This window comes from Bufo gargarizans, chromosome 5 (genome assembly GCF_014858855.1).
Source record: "Bufo gargarizans isolate SCDJY-AF-19 chromosome 5, ASM1485885v1, whole genome shotgun sequence".
Classification (NCBI taxonomy): domain Eukaryota; kingdom Metazoa; phylum Chordata; class Amphibia; order Anura; family Bufonidae; genus Bufo; species Bufo gargarizans.
Window position 1 is genome coordinate 299,684,686 of NC_058084.1, and position 26,097 is coordinate 299,710,782.

A 26,097-nucleotide genomic window follows, 5' to 3' on the forward strand; every position below is an offset into this window, starting at 1 on the left:
ATTATCCAGTTGGTTCAGATTGATTCGTTCTTCCTCCAATAGGAGTGTCATCAATTTAGCTTCCATTTACTTTGGGCGTCATTATATATATATAAGTGTGACCAGCTTCCAATATAGGTTGTCATCACACACCTTAGAAATGGCCACATCCAACTTTGGCGCCTTATCCCATGAAGTAGAAGCCTCTTCCTCGAAGGGGTATTTCCTTTTAAAAATTTTACTAACGAAGGCCTTCTTATCAGGCTTCTTCCACTCTCTTTCTATCAGGGCCGATACGCTCTTATGTAAGGGAAAACATCTTCTCTTTTTTTCTCTTAATCCCTCAAAGACTACATCTGCTACGGACTTATCTTCCCTGACGTCCTCCAGCTCTAATGTAGCTCTAATTGTTTTTAACAATTTTTCCGTATCAGACACTGGAAATAGGAATTTCTTCTCTTCCTCTTTCTTGTTCTTCCTCTGCGAATGATGAATCTTCTGACCTGTCATCCCTATCATCTTCGCTAATAGACTCCGGCTCTGAGTCCGTTCTATCTACCACCTTCTTTGATTTCTTCAATGTTTTAAGGGACTCCTTGACTTCTGCCTTAATGAGACTTCTAATGTCCCGCATAAGATTGGGGGATTCCTCCGCCAGGGTCTTCTCAATACAGTCCTGGCATAACTTCTTACTATAGGACGTGGACAAGGGGCATCTACATAAAGCACATTCCTTGTTCTTTTTCTTAGATGTGGCTTTCTTAGCTGCCATCTATAAACCAATAACGGAAACAAGGGGACACATCAGTGATTTCATAAAAAACTCAGTGTCTTACCCCATCCGAAGCCTGTCCTATACCGGCTGTTTTTCTGATTCTGTCTCCTCTGGTCTCTTTTCCTCCTCCATAATAACCCTGGAGGTATAGAGGATACAAGAATCAATATGCTACAGGGAACAGCACCTCTCCTCTGAGAGTTCCGCATGTTCCCTGGGAGCGCCTTCAAGATGCCACCAACCTTCTCACTGTACTGCAAGAAAAAAAAAGAGTGTGGCAGAAGTTCTGGCCGTCCTCAGTCAGGGTGAGAGCACAGCTATCCTCCGATCTCTGTCTCTGCTGTGTTCCGGTTTGCTGGAACGCATAGGCATCTATTATTTCCGGCCTGGAACCGGAAGTCGTCAGTGGAACGCACGTCTTAACTGACATCATTTCAGGGACAGGAAACCTCACTGAGGTGGGAGAGTGGCTCCACCTTTTTTATGCTACAGGTTTCCTGTCCATGGAGGCGGAGCCATCTCTCAGTGGTGCTGTCGTGGGGGAGGGGAAAAAACTTTTTAGAGATGTTTTTTGTGGAGTTTTTATTTAACCTGCAATGTCTGGACAATATAGTCCATGATTATACTACGTTTGGATGTGGCTTAAGTGATTGGCAGCAAAAACACAACAAAAACGCAATGATAACGCATGGTTATAAATTGCGTGTTTTGTACCAATGAAATAAACATCTATAGAATGAACAGTGTATGGATGTAAAAACAATATGAAGGATTGCCAAGACTGAAATCTGAAAGAATACAATTTAAAAATGGTAACATATTAGTGAATATGAACACCTTTCAGGAGAGATCCGGAACGGAATCCATGCCGCTTTTTACAATTAACATTTTTTTTTTTTTTTTTTTTTTTTTTTAATTTTTTTATTTTATTTTCATAGCATCAAAAGACGTCAGTGAGTTACAGGGAATAATGTAACATGGGAGAGGTACATGATATTCAGTAGCAAAGAGTACAAGCATACATAGAGGAAATAAGCATATTCGTGACCAACCGGCGACAACCGGAATAGTGTTAATGAGGCTAACAAAATTCAAAACATTTATGTTACAGCACGCTCTCCAGACCCGTTCAAAGGCCTATATCTGTAAGTGTGCCTATCCAAACCTAGGGAGTTCTAGTGTACTTTGATCCAGTGTCAAAGGCAGTCATTTAATCAAGGGCAAAAAGGGGGCCTAGAGAGCTAGGGCTACAAGTAGTTTGTGGTTACGGAGCACTAGGAGTTTAAAGTAGAGAAACCTAAGGGAGGGACTGTGGCTACTTGCTGCTGGAAAACCTAAAGGTAGACCAAAGTGACCAACGCTTCTGGAAGGCTGGGTGCGTGCGAGATTCCCAAGCAGAAAGCTCTTCAAAACGGTAGAGCTGGTCCACCTTGGGTTTCCACTGTTCAATTGTTGGCAGGGTAGTCTGGAGCCAATGTTTGGGAACAAGTAGGCGAGCAGCACTCAGAAGCTGCTTATAAAGGTGGCTAGGGGTGGGTTGGTTTGTGTCTGTAAAATAAGACAGCAGTGCTCTCAGTGGGGACATCTTTACAGATTCATGGCTTATCTGGTTGCTTAAGCGAAAAATATCTGACCACCATTTGTTAATTACGGGGCAATTCCACCAAATATGGAGGAAGGTCCCGGTCTCCTCGGAACACCTCCAGCATCTGTCAGAAGAGAATTCAGCAAAATGGGTAGATCTAGATGGAGTTATATACCATTGAGTCAATATTTTGTATCCATTTTCCTGAATACGTACACATCGGGAAGCCTTATGGGGAGTGTTAAATAAATCAGGCAGATCATTGAAGGGTATGGTTACCCCGGTTTCTCTTTCCCAGTGATGAATGAAGGATGGTTTCGCAATGAGTGGCGAGGTCTTCAGTTTGTTGTGAATTTGCGATATTAGCTTTCTCGGGGGTTTGGGATTGATAAGAAGAGCTTCAAACCAACCTATTGGCCGAAGAAGTTCTCCCTCGGTGTTCTGTAATAGAAAGGATCTAATGTGCGGGATTAAAGTAAGGTCACATGGGTGGGGATTAAGTAATTTGTGAATGGCATCAGTCTCAAGGGGCTTACCGATAGAGTCTACGAGATTTCAGATGGGCAAAGAGGAAGATTTAACTCGTTTGGAAAAGGATCGCAATAGTGTTGGGGAGGACGTGCCTAAGATATCCGCAACATTCAATATAGGTGAGGGGAAAGGAACTGAGCAATGAGAAGAGTTCAGCCATCTCCAAGCCTCAATCGTAGCTTTCAGTATTGGGAAGTTTAATAGAGGTATATGGGGTGGAGATTGATGACCCAATAAGACTGTCCGGAATGAAGTGTCAAGTATACTTTGTTCAAGGCTCACCCAAGGTTTGTCAGTAGAGTTACGGAGCCAATCGACCGCTCTAGCTAATCTTATTGCTAACCCATAAAGTTCTGGGTCTGGGAGGCCGATACCGCCTAACTGGCATGGGAGAGCTAAGAGCTTGTAAGGTACCTGTAAAAGGTAGTATCCGAAGTGGAAATAGTGTGCTTGAGATCCAGGCAAAGCGTCGTCAGGCGAATAGTTCAGAATCAAAATCCGGAGAAGAGTCAGGCAGGCTAAGGTCATTCACGATCTGGCGGCAAGGTACAAAATCAGCAGGCTGTAGAATAGTCGGGATATCAGGCAGGAGTTCAATACAAGGAAGATCACTGAAGTCAAAACACCCAGGGAAGAAATCCAAATAAACAGGCACTGAGTGATGACCTCACTTCCTATTTAAAGGCTGTCCAGATTGAGAATTGTCCACAGCTGGCAGCAGGTGGAGCTAGAGAGTATGATGTGGTGTTGAACACAGTAAGGACATTCCCAAAGTCTAGATCTCTTCTGTAGCATAACAGGTAAGGCTATGGTTTAAGAGACCAGGAAGATCCCGGTTCGAATACAACCCGGGTCATGACAGGGCCCCCTCCCCAATGGACCCCTCCGGGGGCCTAGCGGGGCTTAGTGGGAAATGAGGTATGGAAGTCTCGTATAAGAGAAGGTGCATGCAGATCTTTGGCTGGAACCCAGGAGCGGTCTGTGACAGGATACCCCTTCCAATGAACCAGATACCGAAGGCCACGGCCCTGTCTTCTGGAATCAAGAATCTTGGAGACTTCAAACTCATTTTGTCCATCAACAAGAACAGGAGGAGGTAGTTGTTGTGATCTGGAGTAGCGGTTGAAAATAGCTTTTTTGAGGAGTGAAACGTGGAAGACGGGATGTATCCGGAGAGAAGAAGGTAATCTTAAGCGATAGGAAACTGGTCCAACTCGAGCAATGATCCTGTAAGGACCGATGAATCGAGGGCCCAATTTGGTAGAAGGTTGTTTCAGTCTCACATACTTGGTTGATAGCCAAACTCTGTCCCCCACCACATATGGAGGTATATGGCGTCTTCGTCTGTTGGAAAAAAACCTGTACTTGCCTGCTGACTTCTGTAGTAATAAACAAATCTTTTTCCAATGTAGTAGAATCTTTTTCACCCGCTGATCTGCTGCTGGTACACCAGAAGAAGGCTGGAGTAGGGGAAAAGTCTGAGGGTGATAGCCTAGGGCTGCGTAGAATGGTGTGGTATGAAGAGCACTGTGCCAACGGGAATTTAGGGCGAACTCAGCTAAAGGCAAATACTCAGACCAGTTGGAGTGTAAGGCATTGACATAATGTCGAAGGTAGGTTTCTAGGGTCTGGTTCATGCGTTCGGTTTGACCATCAGTTTGAGGGTGATGTGAGGAAGAGAGTGAGAGCGTTACTCCCAGTTTCTTGCAGAACGCTCTCCAGAATCGGGAAACGAACTGGGATCCGCGATCTGAGATGATATTGGTAGGTATGCCATGATGTCTTACAATATGGGAAAGGAAAAGAGTGGACAGTGCTTTCGCTGTAGGTAATCCCGGAATCGGCACAAAATGAGACATTTTGGAAAAGCGATCCACTGTGACCCATATAGCAGTCATGCCCTCGGACTTGGGTAAGTCTACAATGAAGTCCAAGGTCAAATGGGTCCAAGGCTGGCGAGGTGCCGGAAGTGGATGTAACAGTCCAGCAGGTAGTGTGCGGGGTACTTTATTAGCAGCACAAGTTGGGCAGGCAGCCACATAGTCAGTAACATCCTTTTTCATACGAGGCCACCAGACATGACGCTGCAAGGTCTTAAGAGTGATGGTGACACCAGGATGACCGGATAACACGCCATCATGTGCCCAGAGGAGTATAGGTTTTCTGAGACTAGGGGCTACGTACAGGCGACCTGGTGGTATCTTCAAGCCCTGGGGAACACGATTCTGGGTTTCTTGTAGTTGTTGGGAAAGGGCCGTAGAGATCTGTGCGACAATTTTGTGAGGTGGGATTATATACTGCTCGGCTGGTTGATCTTCTTCAGAGGAAGTGAACTGTCTGGAAAGAGCATCGGCTTTTTTGTTTCTATGTCCTGGAACGTAAGAAAGGACAAAATTAAAACGGGAGAAAAACAGAGCCCATCGAGCCTGACGTGAGTTCAGACGTCTAGCAGTCTGAAGATACAGTAGGTTTTTATGGTCAGTGAGGATAGTAAAAGGTTTGGAAGCCCCTTCCAGAAGATGTCGCCATTCAGACAATGCCAACTTGATGGCCAGTAGTTCTCGATTCCCAACATCATAATTCATCTCTGCCGGAGAAAACTTTCTAGAGAAAAAAGCTACTGGATGGATTCTACCAGACTTTGGCTGTCTCTGGGAGAGTACGGCACCTGCTCCAACCTCAGAGGCATCAACCTCAACAGTGTACTGGAGGTCAGGATTTGAATGCAGAAGAATTGGAGCTTTACTGAACATGTCCTTTAATCGCTGGAAAGCTGATTTTGCTTCTGAAGACCATGCCTTGCAATTTGTACCCTTCTTAGTCATGGCAGTAAGGGGTGCCGCAATGGAGGCAAAACTCTTAATGAAGCGTCTGTAGTAATTTGCAAATCCTAAAAAGCTTTGGAGTCCTCTTAAAGTGGTCGGTTGGGGCCATTGCAAGACAGCGGAAAGTTTTTGAGGGTCCATTTGGAAACCGTCAGCACTTATGATGTACCCAAGGAAAGGAATACAGCTTTGATGGAAACTGCACTTCTCGATTTTTGCATAAAGATGGTTTTCTCTAAGCCGTTGTAATACCTGTTTCACATGCGAGATGTGCTCTAGAAGAGTCTTGGAAAAGATTAAAATGTCGTCCAAGTAGATGATCACAAAACGGTTGCTGAAATCATGGAAAATTTCATTCATGAAACGTTGAAAGACAGCAGGTGCGTTACACAAGCCAAATGGCATGACCAAATATTCAAAGTGTCCATTACGAGTGTTGAATGCTGTCTTCCAGTCGTCCCCCTCATTAATTCGAATCAGGTTATAAGCCCCTCGTAGGTCTAGCTTGGAGAATATAACAGCCCCCTTAAGTAGATCAAATAGTTCAAGAATGAGTGGCAAAGGGTAGGAGTCCCTTACGGTGATTTGATTTAACCCCCGATAGTCTATGCATGGTCGAAGGCCCCCATCTTTCTTTTCAACAAAGAAGAAACCTGCTCCTACTGGAGAAGAAGAGGGTCGGATAAAACCTCTTTCCAAGTTGTCTCTTACGTATTCCTCCATAGAGTTTTGTTCGGGCAGAGACAGGGGGTAGGTCTTTCCTTTGGGAAGAGGTGCTCCGGGAATCAATTTAATTGTACAGTCAAAAGGACGATGTGGGGGTAACACCTCTGCCTTTTGTTTGCAAAATACGTCTGCAAAGTCATGGTATTCACGAGGCAAGGTAGGTGGGATAGTCACAGGAGCCAACATGCAAGCAGAAAGTCTTTTGGGTTGAGACAAACAGCGAAGGCGACAGGACGATCCCCAGGAGGTTAGTTCTCCATTTTCCCAATCAAAAGAGGGGTTGTGAAGTTGTAACCATGGGTAACCAAGGATGATAGGCAGAAGCGGAGAATCAATAAGAGACAAGACAACTTCCTCTTTGTGGAGGAGGCCTACCTGCAGGGTGATTGTCGTAGTCTCGAATTTCACAATACCATCTCCCAAGGGCTGTCCATTCAGGGTGGTAATGTTCAGGGGTCTAGATTTAGGAACAAACGGGATGTTGTTCTTTCTTGCAAAAGTGTAGTCCAAGAATATACCCGCCGCTCCGGAATCCACAAAAGCCTCACAGAAAACAAGCTTAGAAGATAAATGGATAGTAGCCGGAACAGTAATCTTGGTCTTGGAGGATTTACCTGTAAGGTCTAAGCCAGCTCCTCCAACACTGGTTAGACCCTGCCTTTTACTGGACGGGAGGGGCAGACAGATACTAAATGTCCTTTAAGTCCGCAGTACAGGCACAGGCCCAATGAACGCCTCCTTTGTTTCTCTGACTCAGTTAGGTGGAGACGGCGCACCTCCATGGGTTCCACAGGTGTCTGGGGTTCAACAGAGGTTTCAGGTTCTGGCTGAGGTGGTGCTTGGAAGTTAGGGGCCAAACGGTAAGCTGGCCTAGGAAACTTGCGGGTTCTAAGTCTCTCTTGGCACCTTTCATGGTACCGGACATCCAGACGAACACACAGCTCTATGAATTTCTCAAGGTCTTCTGGGAGATCCTTATAGACTAATTCATCCTTGATGCGATCCGTAAGACCTTTTCGGAAGGCTGCACGTAATGCCCTTGAGTCCCAATTTGTTTCAGCAGCAAGGGTACGGAACTCAATAGCATACTGTGCCACAGATCTGGTGTCTTGTTGTATGTCCAAGAGGGAGTACTCAGCTGCAGAAACTCTACCTGGCTTGTCAAATACAATCTGGAGAGAGGCCAGAAATTTTTCAGCATCTTGGAGTACAGGATCGTTGCGTTCCAAATAAGGAGAGACCCAGGCCAGGGCCTTCCCCTTTAACAAGGAAATTACAAAAGTCACTTTGGCAGATGAAGTGCTAAAAGTTGCAGGGTTGTTGCGGAAATGCAAACGGCAAACATTTAAAAAGCCTCTGCAGTCCTCAGTATCACCACCAAACTTGTCAGGCAAGGGAAGTTTTGGTGGTACAGAAGAGGCGGGTTGGACCGTAGTAGGAGTAGGATCCGGAGTCTGAACCGTTGCAGAGGAACCAGGCAAACAAGATTTGAGCATGGTGCAAAGTTCATCTAACTTGGCGTCCAGGGAAGCAAGATGCTGTTCATGAGCTCCGATCAATTGTCCCTGACGTGTAATCGCCTTAACAATCTCAGCAGGGTCCACTGCCATTGTGGCCCGTTTATTATGTAAGGTACCTGTAAAAGGTAGTATCCGAAGTGGAAATAGTGTGCTTGAGATCCAGGCAAAGCGTCGTCAGGCGAATAGTTCAGAATCAAAATCCGCAGAAGAGTCAGGCAGGCTAAGGTCATTCACGATCTGGCGGCAAGGTACAAAATCAGCAGGCTGTAGAATAGTCGGGATATCAGGCAGGAGTTCAATACAAGGAAGATCACTGAAGTCAAAACACCCAGGGAAGAAATCCAAATAAACAGGCACTGAGTGATGACCTCACTTCCTATTTAAAGGCTGTCCAGATTGAGAATTGTCCACAGCTGGCAGCAGGTGGAGCTAGAGAGTATGATGTGGTGTTGAACACAGTAAGGTCATTCCCAAAGTCTAGATCTCTTCTGTAGCACAACAGGTAAGGCTATGGTTTAAGAGACCAGGAAGATCCCGGTTCGAATACAACCCGGGTCATGACAGAGCTTGTAAGAGAGTCTGGCTTTCTTGCCATTCCATATGAAAGTTCTAAACTTTTGTTTCAAAGATGTGTAGAAGGATTTGGGCAGAGGGATAGGGAGAACCTGTTGGAGGTATGTGAGGCGCGGTAAGATCAATGAGGTGAGTAGGTTCTTACGTCCAAACCATGAAAGCATGGGTGCCCTGGCTTGTAAATGGTCTATGGCTGTAAATAAAGAGTTTTTGAGAGGGATGTAGTTTAGGGAAAAGAGGTCTGAGATTTGAGGGCCGATTTTAACTCCCAGGTAGGTGATGGTCGGGGAAGACCAATTAAAAGGGGAATTTTCCATCAATATAGACTTAGTATGAGAGGATATTCCTAACGTGAGGATCAGTGATTTGCTAGTATTTATTTTAAAGTTAGAGACGGAGCTATATTGTTGTAAATGTTTTTGTATGCGGGGTAGAGAAGTAGTGGGATTTGTTGTCATGATCATAACATCGTCGGCGAAAGCCGCAATTTTGTGGTCTCTTCCTCCCAAGGTAGTACCTTTAATGTTATGATCATTCCTAATTGTGGTTAAAAGGGGTTCCATTGCCAGGATAAAAAAGGAGGGGAGACAAAGGGCAACCTTGACGGGTACCGTTGTGAATGTAGAAGGGCAAGGAGAGACTACCGTTAACCATTACCAGGGCTGTGGCCTGTGCATACATAGCAAAGATCGCTTGAACAAAGGGACCAGGCAGACCAAAGCACAAAAGTACTTGTCTCAGATAAGTCCAATTAATTCTGTCAAACGCTTTTTCTGCATCGGTACTAAGCAATAAGAGAGCAGAGGAAGTATGTTTGGAATAGCACATTGCATTGATAACCCTCGTAGTGTTATCTTTGCCCTCCCTATTACGGACAAAGCCCACCTGGTCCCCATGTATCAAGGAAGGAAGGAGGTTTGCAAGCCGATTGGCTAACATTTTAGCTAATATCTTGAGATCAATATTTAAGAGGGAAATAGGTCTGTAGTTAGCGCAGAGTTTGGGATCTTTCCCTTCCTTGGGGATCAGTGCTATGTGTGCAGTTGTCATATCCCTAGAAAGGGCCTTACCTTGAAGCGCAGAGTTGCATACCTCAAGAAGATACGGAAGTAATTGGGTCTTAAAGGTTTTGTAATATGATGACGGGAGGCCGTCAGGGCCTGGACTTTTTCCCAAGGGCATTTGAGAGAGAGCTACTGAAAGCTCCTCGGTTGAAAAGGGAGTTGCTAGAAAAGTTTTCTGAGTATCAGTGAGTGTGGGGAGGGTATTCGCCTCAAGAAAGGAGGAGATTAGGGACAAATGAGTATCAGGGGATGAAGTGGCTGGGATATTGTAGAGCTTTTCATAGAATGCCCTGAATTGATCAGCTATTTGGTCTGTGGAGAAGGTGGTTTCACCTGTTGGGGAACTTAGTTGGTGTATGTAGTTTGCGTCCCTTCTTGCCTTAATTCTATTCATCAAGAACTTTGTGGTCTTATTGCCGTGAGCATAAAATTTATGCTGCGAGTTCAGATAGTATTTAGCGGATTTAGCATCCAATAAAGCTTTCAGTTCTGCTCTAAGACTAGAGAGGTCTTGACGTTGAGAATCGGCTAGTGTACGTTTGTGTAAAGTCTCAAGATTTTTAATTTTAGTGAGGAGAGAGGTTATCTTTTGTTCCCTAAGCTTCTTAACGTAGGAGCCAATGCTAATAAAGTGTCCCCTTATGAAAGGCTTATGCGCATCCCACAGGGTTTGAGGGGAAATAGATGGATCAGTGTTTAGTTTAAAGAATTCCTCAAGTAGGGAAGAAATTTTTTTAATGACTTGGGGGTCTCCTATAATGGATTCGTTTAAACGCCAATTGAAGTGTGAGGTATTGCACGTAGGGGACGTGACTGTAAGAAATACAGGGGCATGGTCGGATATATGAATAGAACCCATTTTAGCTGCCGAACAGTGCTGGAGGTGTTCCTTGGACACAAACAAGTAGTCGATGCGGTGGTATGTATTGTGGACATGCGAAAAAAAGGTATAGTCTAACTCGCTAGGATGCAGGGTGCGCCATGAGTCCACCAAATGTAATTTCCAAAAAACATCCCTCACCCGTCTAAGTGAGGTCAGTGAGTGAGCAGATTTATGAGAGGATAAGTCAAGTTGCGGGTCAAATGCTATATTAAGATCGCCTCCCAAAACCACAATACCTTCTTTAAAGGACTCAATGGACGTATACATTTTGGAAAGCCATGAGGTTTGTTTGGTATTAGGGGCATACAAATTTATAAACGTGTATGTATGAGGGCCTATGGATCCTTTCACTAAAAGGTATCTCCCATCTGGGTCTTGAAGATGTCGTGAGTATTTAAAAGGGACTTTTCTTCTAAAACCAATACTAACACCTCCTGATGCTGATGAATTACCACCACAGTGGAACCACACAGGATAGTGTGAGAATTCCAGGTTGGGATAGTGATTAAACCTGAAGTGTGTCTCCTGGAGAAGCAACACATCCGATCCCTCTTTGCGTAACATCGCCAAAACTTGGCTTCTCTTAGAAGGAGAATTAAATCCTCTCACATTATACGAGGCGATTCGTAGATCAGCCATGAGCGATAAGTGAGTGGGGAGCGAGGCGTATCAATGTGTCAGTCCCCCAGGGGAGAGCACTTACCGGTAAGGTGTCAGTCGGATGGTCAGAAGAAATGGATAGGTTCCATAAGTTGTTGTGAGATCCTCTACTGTGATGTAGACCTTGTGTCATGTACCTTATAACAAACCGGGGAAAAAAGAAAAACGTTAAAACAGAGAAGAAAGAACAGTTCAAGCATAGGGTCACCCCTAAGCTAAACATCTTGGGGGAAATAAGGTCAACTGACCGAGTTATGTGCCGTCCAGCACAATAATAGGCAGCCTGCATGGGACATTGAAGCCTCATGTTAATATAGAGGGTTTTGAACATACTTGGAGTGGGCCTATCAACTAGTGATAGGAACTAGGCAAATTTGTCTTTGGAAAATATGTAGAGGCAGTAATGGTTAGGCATAAAGGTGAGAATTGTGTGACAGAAGCGAGCAAAAAAGATCGCAATAAGGGATGAGAGAGTGGAGAGAAAAAGCAAGACGAGCAGACAGTAAGATATTATAGGTGGGTAAGACTTCTCCAGGATTCGCTGAAACAAGTCCATTCCGTAGGGTATCCGTCGTCGTCCGTTCTGATATATTAGGGAAAAAGTTCAGGAGGCAAGTTGTGGTAATGAGTTCACCGGATTGATCCTCGGTAGATTCACTGGTCATGAGAAAGTCTCTTTGGAGTTAGTTGCTTACTTCTTTTACTCGCTTTATGGGCTTTAGGGGTGTGCAGCAAAGAGAAAGGCGTAACGGTTGGGACTTCAGGAAGAACAGCAATATCTTGAAATAAGTCCCAGTTCTCAATCTGAAAAGGAGGAATTTGCAAAACGTCGTACATTGCGTCCAGATCTGAATGTGAGGTGATATTAAAACGACGCCCCTCCTGAGTAAAGGATAGCCCAAACGGAAAGTTCCACTTGTATAAGATCTTATTAGCCCGTAGCCATTCTGTTAAAGGCTTCATGATCCGGCGTTTTCTGAGCGTAGAGGGGGCTAAATCTTGATAAATAGATATTTGTGCCCCTTCAAATATAATATCAGGGCGATTTCTGGCGGCTTCCTGAACCGCGGCTTTGACCTGGAAGTTAAGGAATTTACAAATTATATCCCTAGGGGGATCTTCTGCTTTAGGCTTTGGACGTAAAGCCCTATGGGCTCTCTCCAGTATTATTTCTGGAGTGAAGTTTGGACCCAGGAGCGATATGCAAAGGTGTTTAACCGCATTTGGGATGTCTCCTGGGGCTACCGCTTCTGGAATCCCTCGTATCCTGAGGTTATTGCGGCGCCCCCTGTTCTCCTGGTCTTCCAGGGCGTTGTGCAGATCGTTGAGATATGCGCTGCACTTCTGCAATGAAGACGCTGTGGCTGTCTGGTGTTCCATAACCAAGATCTGATGGGTCTCGAGGGCTTCTACTCTGTCCCCCACTTGTCTCAGGTCTTGACGCATGGCCGCTATTTCGGTGAGTATCGGCTCCATGGCTTTACACAGCGTGTGTTTCAGGTAATGTCGGGTTATGGGGAGAGACCCTTTACCTTGCGGTTCGTCTGTCTCGCTGTCATCGTCAGACTTCTCCTGCGTGCTGGCTCTGTGGAGCTGCGTAGGCTGGGACTGCGCCATCTTAGAGTCCCGCGCTACAAACGAGGCCGCCGCTTTTTTCACAAACTTGTCCATCTCTCCACTCGCTGGCAAGTTCTTCTGCTGGACCGGGAGGTCACCACTCCTCGGGTTGCCAATTTTCACCATGGTAAAGGCTGGTAGCTACTGATAGCTAATGATATGGACGGCAGCAGTGCAGGAGCTCAGCAAAGCGCGGCCATCTCAGACCGATGCAGGCTCCGTCCCCACAATTAACATTTCTTACGGTATAAAAGAGGCTCTGTTTGGGGTGGTCGGATTACCACTGAGGAAGGGGATACTCCAACCCCGAAACGCGTCTGGTCAGACCCCCCAAACACATACATGTGAGTGCACCACATCGAAAAGGAACAGCGCTAAACTCTGCTTGAAAGGAAAAAATAGACGGAGTTCCAGAGGTGAATTACCGGGTTTACATACAGAGACCCGACATCGCTGTGGACACGCCACCTGTTTGATTGAAGGAGGAGACCTGAACAAAGCTTGTAGAACGGCAGAGGCATTCAATACTGGACGGTATAAGCCTCCAACTACCGGTAAGACTGTTCCAATTAACCAACCGGCAATCACTGCATGCTCTGAATACTAACCTGAAGCGGGACGCCGCCAGGGCAGCTAGTCAGTGAACTTTGCCGTCTATAACTGTTATTGCACACTGAGTTTAGTAAGCCCGATCTGAGGACTTAAAGCTATCCGCTGCTTCTACTCACCGGGATTATCCTCAACACTCGAACTAACTGACCTGAGTCAAACGGACACAGTATACTGTTGAATTTTGCGGTCCTTCCATTGTCAGTGGAAGGGATTGTTGCCATTTTTATTGCCATTTTTTTTTTTTTACTATTGTTGCTGATATATGCTGCTAATGAATTCAATCATGCTGCTACAATGTATTCAGCCAGTTGATATTAATTACACTATCATTGGATCCTTATTTATGAGCTATTGTTATTGTATTTATTTATTGTATATATACCTACATCAGTTGGCGCTACGGGCTGTGTTGTGAATAGGAATTAACGCTAGTAGCTATAGTGCTGTGTTTCCCAGTGGAGACGGTCGCAGGAGGTTCCATATATTCACTACCATCTGGTGGGATCACCCTCTGCAACAGTCACCACACTGTGTCAGATATTTTTTTATTACTATTGCATTATACATTTTTATTACTATTGCATTATGTATTGTCAGTATATCTAATAAAGTAATGACCCAATATCTTAGGTATGCCCAGTCCTTCTATATCACTATTTCTTTGGTCTGTACTTCAGCAGTGGGGTGACACTGCGGGACCGTGGCACCCTGGTTGGTGGATCCACTCTCCTGTGCATTCCACTACCTTATAATATACAAGAGGCAAAGCATCACTATATTTCATACCAGATTCTTTACAGCATTTAGTAAGTTTGATTGTTTCTTTGATTGAATATTTCTACTTTACCAATAGCCTTTAGGATGATATGGAGTATGTCATTGTTCTTTAATACCCATCACTGAACATATGTTTTGAAATACATTACCTGTGCAAGATGGGCCTTGATTACTGGAAAGTACTTGTGGAATACCATACTGACATACAAATTCTTTACAAATATTGGCTTCTGTAGTAGTTGATGTTGCAGTATGTGGTGATGCTGCATATGCTTCTACCTGTCCTGAAAACTTATCAAAGCATACCAAAATATACTTTAACTTCCTATTTTTGGCAGTTGTAAGAAATCAATACGGAGAATGTAAAAAGGACTCCTATTTGATGTAAGGTGTGAAGGTGGGTCTTTTACTGCTCCTCCCGCATTCTGTTGAAGGCAGCTGAGGCAAGATACACACTTCTTTGTCACAACTGCAGTGAAACAGGGGCACACCAGTATATGTAAAAAGCTAATTACGCATGGCAGTCTTACTCCCATGCAGCAATAAATTTTCAAGGCACTGGATGTTTTCATGTTATAGTTCTCCCACTTCTGAAGGAGTGAAGACAGTATGTATAAGCTGGACTATATCTCTTCCACAAAGGTCATGTATAACAAAAATCTTATGCAATATGTCCCATGATTCCTCAGAGTTTAATTATACTTTTCCACTTACTTAGTTTTTTCATATAACTAATTGCCACTCCAGGGTCTTATGGTTTTCTAAAGTTCATTACTAGGACCTATAATTACTTGCAGTGTATTAATGAATGCTTCAACTGCTGCTAATGTATTAATCTCTTGCCTGGTGCATCTTGGTACTACATTGGTTTGGTTTATATTAACATACCCAGAAGTTATAACATCTTTAGACAACTGATATGTCATTTTTGTTTCTTTGGTGCTTCCTGGCATGTGAGTACTTCTACTGGTGGCTTGATCAGGCTTAAAGGGGTTGTCCAGGTTCAGAGCTGAACCTGGACATACCCATGATCTCACCCAGGCAGCCCCCTCCACCTTGAGCATCAGAGCAGTTCATGCTCCGATGCTCTCCCTTTCCCTGCGCAGGATCACGCAGGGCAAGGGCTCTTTTTTTGTAATTGTATTTTTATTGAAATACAACAGTATAAATTTGTTTCAACTGTATGCACACTTGTACAAAATAAAGTGAACAAGGCAGAATGCACAAAATAGTCAGCAAAAGAGCACATGATATAACATCAGATGGTATTTGCAATATAAATCAGACAAAAAAAAAAAAACTATAAAAATGTAAACAAAGATGTATTGAGGGGCACTCAATTACGTGGGAATTATGGACAATGAGGATCAAAATCAACCCACATTTATTGCAACATAATAAAACTTACATAAAATGAATATATAAGCATATGTAGTGCATATACATATATCGACAATGAGACACGTGTGTCCGTATTGTCCTAAAAGTATCATAAAATTCATATGTGTTCTCGTTGGGAAATGACGTATGTTCTTTGTATAACGTGCCCCCAATTTAGCAGGACACAGAAGGGAAGATATGGATGTATATCGGCATATATCACATACAGTCTAGTGACTTGATTAACATATATATCCATCCGGATATAGCTGGAGATATATATATATGTTATTCAAGTCACTAGACTGTATGTGATATATAGCGATATATATGGCACAGGTAAAATATAAGAAAAAGAACTGGATCGCACATCCTCAATACTATGCTTTTATCTAACAGCATATTTTACATGTATTGTAGAATCTATGCTCTTTCTCCTCCTGGTATCAGCACTCCTCCCCATTCAGCCCAGGTGCTTTTAATTAGCAGGCTTCTGTATAAGGGTATAAATTCCTACCTCTCAGTTGGAGCTCCTGAGAGTATGTGATAGGGTGAGATCCATACCTGTTCACATGGTGCAGTACTGCACGGCGGCCATTGTTGCTCTTGTGCTGTCCCGATGGGTTGGTGAGACCCAGTGCAATGATGGCTTTGTTAGACAGCGGGAGCGCTGTTTGACTGCTGGGTTCCGCTGCCTGCTCGGGTGTTGCTGTTGTCGCCGTGCAGTGCTGCGCCTAATTTAGAAAAGGGGTCCATTTGAAGAGGCAACCTTGTCGCGGTGAGTGGGCCTATGCTTTTTGATCAAATTTTATACTAATGCCTCATGTATAGCATGCAGCATAGGTATAGGTATTGTAGGGATTTCGCTCTGGTAGGCAGGTAAAGTCAGTGTTTATTCACACAACAAGGAAAAAATAACACAAAAACAGTCCTGGTGTTAATTCACACCACATGAATTCCTCATGTTATTTTACAGGGCCAAAGTCCACAGAACTCAAAACAAACACGTCACCTGGATATCCACAGCAGGCTTTAGGGCGCCTGGCTTCCAGCTGATTGCTCTCATGCAGCTCCCAGAGACACAGAGCCTTCACAGCTCCACTTTCACTTGGAGGAACATGCCACACCCAGCTGAGCTGCTGGCTGGGTTTTTAAACCCCAGCCCAAAACCTGGCCTGGAAGTGGGGAACAGCCACACACTCTGCTCTTTGGCTGCTCCCAATAAGAACCGGCTCGGATCGGCTTTTCAGCCACACTAAGAATAAACAGCGTCAGCGAGCACTAGCCGGTTCTAATCTCACCGAGGCCAGGAACCTCGGTGACATGTACCTTCCGTCAATGACAGACCCTTGAGCCTTCCTACATACCTCCCCCCTTTGTTCAACCCTGAGGGGTGAACACATGCCAGACAGTGAACTCGGGACAGGGCATCCACGTTTCCCTGTAAGCAGCCTGCCCTGTGTTCTACTGTGAACTTAAAGTTTTGCAGCGATAAGAACCACCTGGTGACCCGAGCATTCCTCTCTTTGGCCTGGCCCATCCACTTGAGAGGGGAGTGATTGGTCACCAGACGGAACTTCCGCCCCAACAGATAATAGCGGAGAGACTCGAGTGCCCACTTGATAGCCAGGCACTCTCTCTCGACTATACTGTACCGGGTCTCCGCTGGAGTGAGCTTACGGCTGAGGAAGACAACGGGATGCTCCTCCCCGTTGACTTCCTGAGACAGCACCACACCGAGGCCCACTTCGGAGGCATCAGTCTGTACCACAAATTCCCCCTTGAAGTCGGGCGTCACCAAAACCGGGGACCCACACAGGGCCGACTTCAAAGCGGAGAAAGCCTCTTCCGCCTGGTCATTCCAGTTCACAGACTTCCGTCCCTTTAAGAGCCCTGTCAACAGAGCCGCTAAAGTGGCAAAATGGGGAACAAACCTCATGTAATAGCCTACCACTCCCAGGAACGACTTTACTTCTCTAGAGGTGGCAGGTCAGGGCCAATTGCGTATCGCCTCTATTTTGCTCACTTGGGGTTTAATGACACCGCGCCCAATGACATACCCAAGATATTTGGTCTCCTCTAACCCTATCGCACATTTCTTTGGGTTAGCTGTTAGTCCCGCCTTTCGAAGGGAGTCCACTTAGGCCTGAACTTTGGGCAGGTGACTTTCCCAGCCGGTACTGTAAATAATAATGTCATCCAGGTAAGCCAAGGCATACCGCTGATGTGGATGAAGTCCAATATCCATTAGACGTTGGAAAGTGGCAGGTGCACCATGTAGGCCAAAGGGTAACACTTTATACTGGTACAGCCCCTCTGGTGTAATGAAGGCAGTTTTCTCTTTGGCAGCCTCCGTCAAGGGTACCTGCCAGTACCCTTTGGTAAGATCCAGAACAGAAAAATACCTGGCTTGACCTAATTTCTCAATTAGTTCATCCACCCGAGGCATTGGATATGCATCAAACCTTGATATCTCGTTCAATTTCCGAAAATCGTTACAAAATCGTAACGACCCGTCTGGTTTGGGAATGAAGACTATAGGACTGGCCCACTCACTTTTAGACTCCTCAATGACATCCATCCACAACATGAGTTGCACTTCCTCCAAGATGGCTTTTTGCCAAGCCTCGGGTACTCGGTATGGCTTTAACCGGCTCAGTGACAATGTCATGTTGTAATTATGGAAGTGCATCCAGGGAGGTCTGAGAACACATCAGTGTTCCGACTAACAAACTCCCTGGTCTCCTGAGCCTGTTTAGAGGAGAGGCTGTCAGCAATTTTTATTGTGGCAACCACTTCCTTTGCATCAGACTTAGGAGCCGAAATCTCTTGTCCAAGAAAGCCCAGCCGTGGACTGTCTTCCGTTCAGGTTTCCCTATCCTTCCAAGGTTTTAGCAAATTAACATGGTAAACCTGCTCCGGCTTTCGCCTCCCCGGCTGGTGTACTTTGTAATTTGCTTCTCCCACCATTACACTTAGCGGGGTTGTTTCCCCTCTTCCACTGAAATGGCGGTCACCCTTCGGACTCAGGTTCCCAGGGTTCGGGTCGCCCCCCTGAGCCGGGCCACTCTTCTAGGGTTACCCCTGTCTCATGTGTATCAGTAATTCTCGGAACAGGCCACAGTGCCGTGAAACCTGAAAAGTCTCTCGCTACTATTAGTTCATAGTGTAGGTTGGTTGCAACAGCCACCTCGTGGATCCACCTGCCGGAAACCGTAGACAGAGACACCATAGCTGTATGGTAGTCTTTTAAGTCCCCATGTATACACATCACTCCGACCTTACGGCCGGTGTACTCAGCGCAGCGTACCAGGGAGGCCCTTACCAGGGTCACCAGACTTCCTGAGTCCAACAGAGCCTCCGCTGGAGTGTCTCCTACCTCAACCTGGCACAGGTGGTTCAGAGACTCCGGAGCACCCACTGCACACAGTTTCCTTGCATATAATGATTGACGGAAACCATAGTTCGTGTCCATTGGTTCCCCCTGCTGTGGACAGTCCGCCCGAACATGGCCAGGCTCCCGACACCGCCAGCAGATTATTGGAGCGGGGTCCACAGGTGTTACGTCCCAGGCGAGTTTGGTGGGCACCGGTTGCAGGGGTGGAGAGTTATGGGATCTGACTGCCCCCTTCCAACAGAACCCCCCTGTAAGTTCCGGCTGGCCTCATAGCGCTCCACCAGGTCGACCATCTCCAGCGCATTCCCTGGTGAGACCTGGCCAATCCATTGCTGGAGAGAACCAGAACCTGTCTGCTAACAACTGATCCAACATAGCAGTGGGGCTCAACATGTCAGGTTGTAGCCACTTTTGCAACAGGTTAAGCAGGTCATAATATTGGGGTCTCACAGGCTCCGCCAGGTTGAACCCCCACTGATGCACACGCTGGTACCGGACCAGCACATTTACCCCAAGTCTTGCCAAAATCTCCCCTTTTGCCTTTGGGTAGTCGGCCGCTTGATCGTCAGGCAAGTCGAAAAACACCCGCTGGGACTCTGACATCAGAAACGGAGCGACGACCTCAGCCCACTGGTCCTGGGGCAGCTTTTCCCTGGTGGCTACTTTTTCATACATCGCCAGGTAGGTCTCGACGTTATCTGCGGGGGTTATTTTAGGGATTGCTGCACGTACTGCTTTCCGGGCATCGTGTACGCTTGGGGTTGCTCCTGCTGACTGCAACGCCATTACATGTTGTAGCAGCAACTGGTTGGTCTCCTGCTGCTGCTTATTAGCCTCATGTTGCTGCAGGTTAGCCTCTACGAGGGCCTTCATAACAGCCTCCATTTCATCTCGTGACACTTGTTTGAATCTAGCCGGTTTGATAAATGACATACAACCGTGTGTAAAAAATATTTTGGCGTTCACACCAGCCTCACTGCGCTTGCCCACTCCAAGCCACCAATTGTAAGGATTTCGCTCTGGTAGACAGGGTAAGCGGATGCAGTACAGAGGCATGAACACAGTAGTAAAGCAAAAGTCAGTGTTCATTCACACAACAAGGAAAAAATAACACAAACACTTGGCAGAGTCCTGGTGTTAGAATAAGAATAAACAGTGTCAGCGAGCACTAGCTGTGGCTGACACATAAAATAACCGGTTCTTATCTCACCAAGGTCAGGAACCTCGGTGACACGTACCTTCCGTCAATAACAGACCCTTGCGCCTTCCTACAGTATACAATAAATTATGCTGAGAAGCAATATCAATTATGCTGAGAAGCAGTTAGATAAAAGCATAGTATTGAGGATGTGTGATCTAGTTCTTTTTCTTATATTTTACATGTAATATTTTTTATAGAGTCAGCTCCACTGCAGGCCCTCAACTCAAATATTTTTATATAATGTTTTAGAGCATCATTTGAACAGCATGCACTCGCATATAATGGTTTAGAGCGTCAGCTCACCTGAAGGCACTCACAAATGTTTTAGAGCGTCAGCTGAACAACATGCACTTGAAAATAATGTTTTAGAGCGTCAGTTGTACAGCATGCACTCACTTATAATGTTTTAGGGCGTCATCTGAACAGCATGCACTCACATATAATGTTTTACAGCGTCAGCTCACCTGCAGGCACTAGCATATAATGTTTTATAAGGTCAGCTCAGCAGCAGGCCCTCACCCCTCATGTTTTGGATGGTCAGATCAGCAAGCCCTTACTCCAATTGTTTTTGAGGGTCACCAGCAGGCCACCAATCATAATTTTTCAAGGGTGTGTATGATGCCCTCCTTATGTGTAACAAAGGGTATTTTAGAGTGCCGGTTCCTTGTAATTTTTTGGTTGCCCCTTCACAGTGCATAGGCTTTATGAGTGTAGGAGTCCCACTACCTGAACTATTGTATCACAATGTGAATGAGGCCCTCCTTTATGTGTATATGGTTTAATCTTCTTTTTATCATCCTCCTCTTCCATCATCATATCAACATGCTTATTCGTCGCATATAATGCCCTCGCATATATGCCCTCACATAATTTTTTACAGGGTCAGCTCACCTACAGGCCCTCGCATATAATGTTTTTCAGTGTCAGCTCAACTGCAGGCCCTCGCATATAATGTTTTACAGCATCAGCTCACCTGCAGGCCCTCGCATATAATGTTTTACAGGGTCAGCTCACCTGCAGGCCCTCAACTACAATCTTTTATAGAGTCAGCTCACCTTCTAATGACGACAGTGAAGTTGTACCTGTTGGTATTCTGGCACACATGGCTGACTTCATGTTAGGCTGCCTTTCCTATGACCCGCACGTTATATGCATTTTAAACAACACGGATTACTGGTTGCTCACCCTTCTCGACCCCCGCTACAAAGCGAACTTCTCAGCTCTCATTCCTCTGGTGGAGAGGACAAGCAAAATGGTGCTATACCAGAAGGTCCTTGGTGAAATATTGCTCCAAAGTTGATAGGGCAGACATCCAAATGGATTGTCGCTGTCATAGGGATGTGTGATTGCCTAGAAGTTATCTAGAGTCAACAAAGCGACAGCAAGCCCTCACTTACAAGTCCAGTCTCAGTAGCCAAGAGTCTGGTCAACACAATCATGACCATGATGGCACACTGGGTGAACGTTGCCGGAAGCAAGTTGGCTGCTGGCACCAGACTGCCCTCTGATAGATCCTCGTTAACGGAAAGTGTACTCATTCCAATAACAGGGCCGCTTAGGAGTGCTGTATTGCTATTTATCGTCACTACCTCCCCGAGTCGGGAGTGGGTAATTGCTGCGCACCTGCTGCCTTCCTTGGATTCTTGTGCTTTAATAGCTTGACCCACCTTCTCTGTGTGGTTCACAATTAAGAAAAAAAAAGGGGCAAGGCAACAACAGCCAATCAGATTTCAGCAATTGACCTCCCTTGGATGTGGTAGCCCTCTCTCAGGCTCCCTCTCCAGCTTCGAACCCCGATTCCCCGTTAACCGTGATCAACATGGTAGGCACAGAAAAGAACATCGAAAGTTGATAGGGCAGACATCCAAATGGATCGTCATTGTCACAGGGACGTGCAATCGCCCAGAGGTTATCTAGAGTCACCAATATGGCAGCAGGCCCTCGCCCCTAAGGTTTTAGATGGTCAGATCAGCAGGCCCTTGCTCCAAATATTTTTGAGGGCCACCAGCAAGCCATCAATCATAATTTTTCAAGGGTGTGTATGATGCCCTCCTTTATGTGTAACAAAGGGGGTGTTTTAAAGTGCCGGTACCTTGCAGATTTTGGCAGCACTTCACTTAGTGCATAGGCTTTATGAGTGTAAGAGTCCCACTAACTGAACTATTGTACCACAATGTGAATGAGGCCCACCTTTATGTGATATACAGGCTGTTTCGGAGTGCCTCTTGCTAGTAATTTTTTGCAGCACTTGCACTTTGTATACAATTGAATATACAGGAAAGAATGTTTCCTAACAATTTTTCATGTAAAATAGATTTTTTTTTTTGGGGGGGGGGGGGTTTGTGCATATTTTTGTCAGTCTGTAAAAAGGGTGTACAACTAGGAACAACATGGTTCACAGCAGCGACCTGGGTGTCCAAGATGCATCCAGACATCAAACCCATGCTGTTCCCGATCCATTTCGGTGGTGTTATTTTCACTTTCTGACATTTTCTAATGGACCAGGCACCCTCCCCTCTTCAGAGCAGGGGGTGTCTGGTTGTCTCCCATTGACTTCCATTATACTCGAGTGCTCTAAAATATCTCTCTAAAAGACAACTTTTCCCTTTTTTTTTTTATACAAAGTTGTCATTTGACAGAGATATTTCTCTCACCCAGCATGGGTATATGTAAAAATACACCCCAAAACACATTGCTCTACTTCTCCCGAGTATGGCGATACCACATGTGTGACACTTTTTTGCAGCCTAGGAGCGCAAGAGAGCCCAAATTCCAATGAGTACCTTTTAGGAAGGCATTTTTAGGCATTTGGATTCCAGACTTCTTCTCACGCTTTAGGGCCCCCAAAATTCCAGGGCAGTATAAATACCCCACATGTGACCCCATTTTGGAAAGAAGACACCCCAAGGTATACTATGAGGGTCATGGAGACTTCCTAGAATATTTTTTTTTTTTGGCACAAGTTAGCGGAAAATGATTTTGTAAGAGAAAAAAAATAAACAAACAATTTTACGCTAACTTGTGCCAAAAAAAATAAAAAATTCTAGGAACTCCTTGTTTCAGAATAGGGTTTCTACCAGGGCCGGCAGTTCCAGGGGCCATCTGTCCGGCCTGTCGACCTTCCAGACCAGAAACCCTTCTCAGTCATCTAGATTTGACAATGAATCTACTGTCCCGTCTGGGTTTTCTTCTCAACAGAGAGAAGTCTGTGCTGATACCATCCCACACCATGGACTTTCTGATTTCATCTTGCTGGACTCAGATACCAGAGACGATACCAGAGACGATGGTGGATCCACCATCTCTCAGCCTGGAATGGCAAGGCGATTTTCGGGCCCCAACCGGACTTTACGGTGGAGTCGGACGCCATTCTTCGTGGTTGGGGCGCTCACTACGAAGGTGTGACCACCGAAGGATGCTGGTCGAAGGATGAGTCCCACCTCCACATCAATGCTCTAACTTCTGGTGGGATCCTTCGCGATTCGCAGTTTTGCAAATGGGGTGGCCAAGGCGTGCATCAGGCTGTGCATGGACAACGTCTCGGTGGTGCGGTATGTCAACTCCATGGGGGGCTCTCATTCAGCCTTGTTGTCTCGGCTAGCGAAGGACTTCTGGTTGTTTTGTCTGGCCAGGGACATTGTTGTACTGGCAGTATACCTTTCGTGGCTCCACAACACTCACCTGGACTGGAGCTCTCGGTATCTCAAGGATGGCAGCGATTGGAAGTTGCACAAGCAGGTGTTCGCTGCTTTATCATCTCACTGGGGTCCCTTTTCTATTGACCTCTTCGCTTCCCGTTTGAACACTAAGCTTTCCCGTTTTTACAGATAGCTACCGGACCCATATGCGGCAGCGGTGGACGCGTTCCTACAGAACTGGTCGGTGTCCCTGATGTACACTTTTCCGCCGTTTGCCATGATTCCGCGGGTCCTGAGTCAAGTTTGCCAGCAATTGACCGAGCTTGTTTTGGTGGTCCCCTTTTGGGGCACCCAATCTTGGTTTCCCCAATTGCTAGAGCTGACAGTCGACACACCCTTCCTCCTGCCTTGCTTTCTGGATCTCTTACGAGGACCGCCGGGGCTTTAGCATTCTCTCATACTAGATGGATCTCTTCGACTCCTGGCATGCAGAATTTCAGGAACTCCTGGGAAATCCGGGGAATTTCGGACACGACTCAATGTCTTTTGGCGGACGCATGGGCTCCCGGCACAAGAAGATCTTATAGAGCAGCCTGGAGATCTTGGTCTAACTGGTGCCTGGCTCGGGACTTGGATCCCTTTTCGGCTACTGTAGCAGAGATTTTGCAGTTCCTTACTTCCTTGTTCGAAGAGGGCAAGGCTTGCCACACAATTAACTTGTTCAGGTCGACTATCTCCTCCGCTCACCAAGGTTTCAACGGGCGTCCGGCGGGCCGGCATCCTTGGTGTGTCTTCTACTCCATGGTACGAGCCTGGCTAAACCCCCGATGCCTTGGTTCGCCATGACCTGGGATGTGTCGTCTGTTTTATCTCCTTTCTCTACCTGGCCGTCCAACCCGGATCTCTCCTTGCGCCAGTTGTCAGCCAAGCTAGTTACACTCCTGTGTCTCATCTCTTGTAACAGAGTATCCGATGTCCGGGCTCTGGACTATGATGCCTGTTCTTTCACTCCAGAGGGCGTTACCTTCAACATTACTCGACGCACCAAGGCGCACATCCACGTGGTACATTATCCCGCTTTCCCTTCGACCGCAGCGTTCTGTCCGGTTCTCTGCCTCAAGGAATATGAGGCTCGTACATTAGCGCATCGTTCTCCCGCGTCTCCTCAGCTTTTTTGGTTCCATCGGCCCTTTTCCCCTGTCATCGGCACTAAGTTGGCTTGATGGGTTAAGTGGGTCATGTCCCTAGCGGGAGTGGACACGTCAGTATTCACGGCTCACTCCACCAGAGGACCGGCGGTCACTTCTATGGCGGTAGCAGGTGCTAAACTGGAAGACATCATGAGGTTGGCGGATTGGTCAAGAGTATCCACCTTCAGGGAATTCTACTTTCGACCAACACTACATGCTTTCTCGTCTGTTATGGGTCGTATTTGAACTCACAATAGGAGCCCCCGTGTCTTGAAATAAAATTGCATGATTTTCCTATTGTATGATGTAAAGTCATGATTTTATGAAAGACACTGAGGCGAGTATTGCCCCACCCTTTTTACCACCCTGGCAATCCTTTTTTTGGTTTCAATATGTGATTTTCTTTTGCCTTGACTAGTTGCATTGAGAATGATATTTATCTTCAGGGACGTTTGCCCTTTTTTAGGTGTAATTCCGCAATTTCTGTCTTTTCTTATTTTGCAGGGTAGAACCATCGGGATTATTAGGAGCTTAACAGCATGGCTCCAGTGCTAAATTCACCAGGCAGTGGCAGAGTTTCCAGTTCCGGAGAGTTCAGCGGTTTGCATCGGTTGAAGAGGAATGTTCTAAATTGTTACTGTTATTGAGTTGGTGTCACCTCACTAAGAAAGAGGAAGGACTTAAGGATGTTGGGTCTATTATACTGGCACAAGATGGGGAAGGGCCTGTTGCCATGGTTTCTTTTCTTTATGTCATGTTTTCTTTGCGGCTATAGGTGGACAGTTAAGAAAGGGTTAAAGCAATACTCGTCTCCGTGTCTTTCATAAAATCATGACTTTACTTCATATAATAGGAAAATCATGCAATTATACGGTGAGATGTGCTGACGATAATTGTACATCTTTCATCCTGATAAAATATGCAAATCAGACTACAAACAAGCGATTCCTTGAGCTGATCAGCGGCACGATTATTCCGGCCAGATATCAGGAATGAGCGTTCCTATGAACATTTGTTCCCAGTAAATGTCCTGAATATTGTACCATTTAACAGGGGCTTAGAGATTTCCTGGTAAAAAATTATTTTTAACACGTTCCTGCAGCATGGGCCTGAAACAGAAGATTCATACTCTCCTGCTCCCGCTGCCTCCATCTTCCAGTCCCA